We start from the raw sequence: 7,229 nt of genomic DNA on the forward strand, positions 1-7,229 counted from the left end.
GCCACACATAAAAGAGGAAAACTCGCCGGTGGGAAGGACAGTAATAAATCTTAGTAACACTGAACAGCTGGACAAACTTTGGACTGCGTCACAAGTACATAAATAGATGTGAGAGTTTAAAACTGCCTTTGAAAAGTGTAACTGTTCCAACAAAACTCATGCAGTATAATTCAGACAAGGTGAGAGTTCAGAGAATAAAATATCATCAGGCTTGTTTGCATCTCCAGCCTCAAAGTTTGTCCTTGAGAAGCAGCTCATTGGGTTGTGTGTGCCTGAGGGAGCTGCTAAAACAAGCAAACACTTTGGCCAGTCCTTTATGCCATCTAACAGAGCAGACAACACATTAGTGAGGCAAGAGATGGAAACTGACGAGGTAGGCAGGTGGTGCTCTGTGTGTGTGTGAGAGACATTCAGCTTATTTAATCCCTCCATCACTACTCATTAACCTACAGCACAGGAGGGCTGGTTAGTGTATGCAACATGACACTGATCACACATGCTGGGCTAATAGTTCTGTGTTTTCTGTTTTGGTTGTTTTTATTCCTGCACAGCTGAACAGATTAGGCACCGCACTGTGACTGTAATGCAATATAACCTTTTAATGCTGTGTGTCACTTTCTTTTGCTTTATCACACACGTGAAGACAGAGAGAGAGAATCACTCGCACACCCACATGGACACATGGAGTGTTTTCAGTCTCAATTTTAGCACAGGTGGTAGACAGGGAACACCCAAGCCTCTAACATTAAACCAGCTAACATCTTTATCTGCTGCACTACCCCCTTGTATCAACTCATTCTTCCCTCAGGTCACTGTTATTTTTTTAATCTCTCACACACACACACCTGCAGCTGTCCACCATCCGTCTCACAAACGCCGCAGTGCTAACACAGACATGCACACATGCATGAGAAAACACAATGAATACCACAGCCCTGCTGGTACTAATAGCAAGCTTCAGTCTGGCGGATTAAGACTTTAATCCTTCACAGGCAAGCAGGGTTGAGATGAGATCGCTGCAGCCAGCATCCAGGGGTCTGATCAGCAACGGCATGAGGTGCGTGCAGGAGAGAAGCAATGAGTCACTGGGCTATTTCAAAAATAAATAAATAAATGTTTGAACAGATGCTTTCACACTGATGGCTACCTGGAGGTCCCACACGATGGAGTTGTCAAACTTTTCCACCCTAAAAGCTGTCTCTGTTCTCTGTCTCTGCTCTGATTTTACAGTCTTTCTTCTCTTTCTTCTCTCGGTGATTCTCCAACCAACTTCCCCCGCTGATATTTGTTTGATCTCAGTTCTACCGAGTTTTGATCAGGTTAACTGAAGGTGGGAAAAGACAGAATGCCTCTATGCACACAGGATAAAGACCAGTGAGGGGGGGCTAAGAGAACTGAGAGTAAAAATAGTCTCAAAATGATTAAATAAAGGAGAAGCATGAAGGAAGCCATTTGGTGGAGATGTCATCTGAATTTCAGGAGCGGGACCACTCCTCCTCCACGCCCCCTCTGGCCTCAGCCTATAAATCGCAACCTCGCGTTACGATTTGGCGGCAGCGTATTCTGCCAGTACCTCATTCAGTTTGCTTCTCAGGCAGCTGCTCGCCTTCGGCAATTTAACCAAGACACCTTCCGGGGCAGTCCCGATCAGGAAATCTACTGCCATCTTCGCCGCCCGTCTTCTCTCTCCTGCAAGTTGTGTGGCGCCCTGTCATGTCCCACTTCCACCTGCATAGTCTCAGCCCAAAACGATTCAGCCCTCATGCCGTCCCTCTGTTCTCTCCCGCTTGACCCCAGCTCCCGTACCAGAACCTGTAAGCCCACAATCTCCACCCCAGCATGCCTTCGCCTCACGGTTCAGACAGGCGGGGCAGGCCCATCACGCACCTCGGAGGCCGCACCATTTGCCACGACTTCTACGAGTCCAGCTGTTCCTTGCCTCAATGCTGCTATATTCACTGCTGCTCCTTTTGTGGCGGCGGCCATTCCCGCCCCGAATGCCCCCTCAACCCCACCAGCCTCCCCCCCATCCACATTCCAGCACTAGAAGTTGCCTCATTTAAAAAATAAATAAATAGGTGCTTCACCCCTTGATGGCTCCCAGTCATACCCCCTCCCACGTCACCACCAGCTCACGGATTATCCTCTCCGAGGTCAGTCTTCTCCGAACTCAGCGCTCCTTAGTCGGAAGAGAAAACGCGGGACCTTTAACATCCCCGGAGTTCCTCGGGATAACCCTCGACACTGAACGTTTCCAGGCTGTCCTGCCCATCAAAAAGCTCAATCGCATCACCCTTGTCCTCCAAAACTTCCTCCTCGCTCTCTCTTGCTTCAAACAACGGCTGCTCTTCCCGTTGGGACGCTTAAACTTAACCCTCACTTGCTTTCACCCGCTACATCCAAACCAAAGCCACTCCTCGACTCCGCCATGCTGCATAGCTCTCCCAGGGCCGAATCGCGTCTCTGGCAACTTCTGCTCGTTAACTAGAACGGCATCGCCTTCTTCTCCAACGATCAGCTGCCCCACCCCGACGACGTCCTGCTCTTCACAGATGCCGCCCCTTCTGCCGGCTTTGGGGGCTACTACGGCCGAAGACATTCAGAGCCTTGGCGCCCTACGCAGAGGCAGCTCCGACCCCAGGTCCTCCATTTTCAGCCACGTCTTTCGAGATCTAAACCCCAGCATCGCAGAACTCATCAGCATCTCCCAGAGAGCGATCATAAAATAGCCTTGCAGCAAGCACATTGTTCTCCTATTGGACCGCTCGGAACACGTTCTATTCATCACATCACAACTTCAACCTGCCCTTTCCGTCACTTGACATCGCAACAGTATCCAGCTTCATATCTCATGAGCATCAAAATTCCCTCCATAAAGACGTACTTCAGCGGCATCAATCCCAACTTCAGATCTACAACATCGCTGCATCTCTACCCTCCAGCTGAAGCATAGCAATTACTTCCTGGCGTGCACACTGGAGGCCACGTTCCTACTCGCCTTCTTTGGCGTACGCTGTTCCGAATTTTAACTCCTCATCCTCAAAGTTCCATCCGACTCTTCACCCATGCATGAGTGTCATCCACCCAGCCTCCGAAGACCGCTTTATTTTCATCCTCAAACGAAGCAAACCAATCAATCGGGCAGCACCACGCCTACATACAACTTCAAAATAAGACCCTCCGAATCACTAACCCTTTACCTCGACCTCAGAAAATCTCAGCACACCTTACCTTCAGATCCTCTGTTCATCACCGAATCTGGCCACGCCCCAATCAGGACATGGCTCCTCTCAAACTTTCGCCAAGCGCCCTCGTCTTCCGGGATTCCTCCAAATCACTTCCCTGGCCTTCCCTTCCTCACCGGCGTTGCGACTTCTGCCTCCCGCAAAGGAATCCCTGACCACTTAATCGAGCTCCTGGGTCGATGGTCATCACAAGCCTACCTGGTATACATTCACAACATTCTCCAAAACCTCTGTTATGCCCAGTCTTTGTTCCTGCAGGGGATGCTGTCTTTGGGGGTTCTGCCCGGCCCGAGAGCCGTTTCCAGTCCCCTTCAAGGCCTTCCCCAAACCGCAGCACTAATCACACTTCCTCATCCCTCGTTGCTCATCGTTGCCAAGGGAGTGGTCCCTGCTAGTGAAATTCAGAAAACAGAGGTAAAGCACTGACAATGCAAAATATGTTTGCAAGAGGGCAAGGAAAGGACCGGCTGATGAAACCTATGGCTGATGTAGGTAGACAGCATTTACATAAGGTCCATTTCAATTAGTGTCTCTAACATCTGAGTTTGTGTGATACAAAGATAATCTTGTTGGTTTCTTTTCCTATGAATTAAACATATACGCAGCGTTTGATCCACCATGTTTTGCCTGAAACTGTCACTGTGGACCAAAAATTTAAGAGCAAAAACAAATCCTTTGGTTTGCACTTGTCTTGTACACTCTCAGGCAAAAAGAAAAAGAAACCACAACAAAGAAAAAATAACAAGCAGGCTCGTGTATATTTGAAGATGGAGACATGAGGAATCACAGCAACAGCAGAACACTCTTTAACAGCGTTTAGGCCCATTGACCTTATTAGCTCTGACATTGCACCACGCGTGGTTTGCAGCTTGTAAGACTATTGGTGTCCGACCCACAACAAGAAAACATGTGATTTTATTCTTATAGCCTTTTAACATTGTTGGTCTTTAATTGTAATATTTGAGAGCAGCAATAACATATTTATTTCACACAGTGTTTTATCAAAGAACCTCCAAACATCCCAGAGCACAACTGACAGATGACGTTATTTTTGGCATAAAAACCAAGGTGTATCAACAACATGCATGTTTGTTCGTGTAATTCTTGTTTATATATTAAACACACACACAGACACACACACACAGAGTGGGTGGAGAAGAGCTGTGTTTCATAGAGTCAGAGTGCTCGAAAGAAAAAAACATGACATTAGATGAAATCCCCGATTTCAGGGTCTGGTCATCGTTGTCTTTAGATTAGATTAAGCTGGACTCATCATTTTTTTTTTTTTTTTTTTTTTTGGCCTGTCCCGTTTGGCTCTTTTGCCATCAGAATTGTTGTCTAAAGGCAAAGAAAGATGCCCAACGGATTTACTTTACCAAACTGACCATCCCAGCCTTGCCGTAATGGTCCATTTGATTCACCTTTTATTGTTTATTTTATTTTCACTTACTGAATATGGGACAGACTTGACTGGGGGAAAGAAGGGGAGAAAGAAAGAGGGAAAGAGAAACAGCTGAGAAGAGGGACGGGGGAGAAGGGCAAAAGACAAAAACCAACAGAACGGGCAGAGAAAAAAAAATGCATATATCAATCACCTGGATCACCTGCTGAGAAAGAAAAAAGAAAGCAAGCAGAAGAGAACAAGAGTAATAGAATAAACAACATCACAATGATATATGGGAATATGACAGTAAATACTAAATGTTAAACATTATTGTGCAGCACATAAGATCAACAGAACACAGTGTGCTTTGAGGTAGGAGCCAAAAAGGGTGTAGTTTGTGGGTGTGATCACCCGTGTGTACACCTGTGAGCATGGACGCGCTTGTTTTTTAAAAGGTTCCTTCATGTAATGATCTGCTAGAGGGTGTGGGGGGGCCACAGCCCCGTCCTCCAGGGCGTGAAGCAGGTGGACTCATCATTAATACTGTAATCATTACTAACTTCAGCCTCGTTAATAATAAGTGAAGGCGGATTCGCAGAATTCAAATGCATATTCCTAATGTAAAAATATTCAGACCTGCACACCCTCCAGTGGGCGAAATCACTCGAAATGAGCCAGCGTTGTGTTCGCTTCTCGGGATCATTTATATTCAAAACAGGTTCATAGCTTATCAACAAGGCTCCCTACTGACTTCCAAATCCTATTCAGCATAAAAGAAAATCCTATACAGCGGACCGCGTGGTAGGCAAAGCTCACCGCTGTCTCTGTTTTCGCCGTGTGTCCATCCCTGACATTAATTTAAATTTCTTCTTTTCATCCCACTTCAATCACATCCAGTTAAAGATTCCAGTTTGGTCTGTCTTCTTCTGGATCCAGCCCACATCACTAATTTACTTTTAAGTAATTAAAGTCAGCATTGGAGGAATATTAAGGTAGGTCAAGTAGTTAATATTCAGGTTAACTGCAGGGCCCTCTGAGGGGCTTATTTCAATTACAATCACTAAGCAAAGTTGAAAGGGCACTTTGTTACTCTGCCAACTTTTGAATGAATTTTGGTAGTAGTAGTTTTTGCGTAATCAGCACTGACCTCGCCAAGGTGAGAGCCTGAGGATTTAAAATAAGCAACCCATCGGAAACCTCCACCCTCATCTTTTCTTCCCTTCTTTTCACAGGGAAGCTATCTTTAAAAAGACTGCTCCAAAACTATCAAGCAACCACTGGAAAAACACTCAACACTCAATTTGTGTCTCAGCTGCTGGCTGAAAGCTTTGCTTCTGCATATTGTAAGAGCCCAGAGATGCAAGAAGCTGCCATCACCCAAAAGAGGAGATGTAAAAATGCAGAGATGTTGCTGTTCTTGGCCCAGAGAGATGAATGATCTCATTCTGGAGCGATTTCTCAGCTAAAAAAGGCAAAGCTTTGAAATTACTTTTGACCTGTTCCTCAATCTTGGCTCATATATTCCCACTGCTACATTCCAGATTTTAGAGATGATAACAAATCAAGTAAAAGCACTCGGGGAGTCTAGTTTTTATGTCCTTAATGACGGTGTAACCTGCAAAATAAATAATTGCCACATAAAGTTTGCAAGAGTTATCTGAGAGAAGTTACTGAGGTGTAGCCTGTTTCATCAGAGCTTTGGTCAGAGGTCGCCAGCGGTGTTTTTCCACCCCCCATGAGTTCATCCCTGAAGTTTCCTTTCTAAAAGGTAACCAACGAAACAGTATCTGGATGGTTGGAAACACAGCGACTCTCATTACACTCTCAAGCTTTTACGTGGGTATTCTTCCCTCTTATATCTTGTTACAGGAAACACAATACACAGTAACCTGGGATCAAAACAGAGCTCTTAATACAGTGATAGCATCTCTGGCAAGAAGAAGAAGAACCTAATCTAGCCAGGTTATTACCTGGCTAATTAATTATGTTAATTAAATAGATACTGATTCTTTGAGAGATGGAGTTAGTTGGTTTCACAACTCATGTCGTGCCTTTAACATTCCCACACATTAGATTCTTTCTGTGTTCATCAGTATTATGAAGTTGCTACTTGAGGAGTATGAAGAAGCAAGAAAGCTTCTCAATGTACGCATGCACACACACACACACACACACACACACACACACACACACACACACACACACACACACACACACACACACACAAAAATAGTAGAAAACATGGGCTTCTTGCTAGTTTCTTGCTTCATTTCTGAGGTCAGCGTGACTCTTGAATGGATTTTCAAACTCTGGCAGTGGTGCACGGATTCACACATCCCTGAAAATAAATCCACACATGGCTGCAGGGATCGGATGCTCGTGCAAAAGTTACTTTTCATGTTCCTTGTTTCTTGCTTCAGCCTATAACACCATTACATATTACATATTCTGAGGACATCATACCCGACAGCGTGGGCATAATTGTCATGCACCAATCTGCATATCTCTGACGTCATTATGCAGCTACTATTTACATTCATGATTTAATAAAGTGGAAGAAAAAATATGGATGTCAAATGAATTCATATCAAGCTGAACTA

Source organism: Astatotilapia calliptera, chromosome 7 (assembly GCF_964374335.1).
Source record: "Astatotilapia calliptera chromosome 7, fAstCal68.1, whole genome shotgun sequence".
Classification (NCBI taxonomy): Eukaryota; Metazoa; Chordata; class Actinopteri; order Cichliformes; family Cichlidae; genus Astatotilapia; species Astatotilapia calliptera.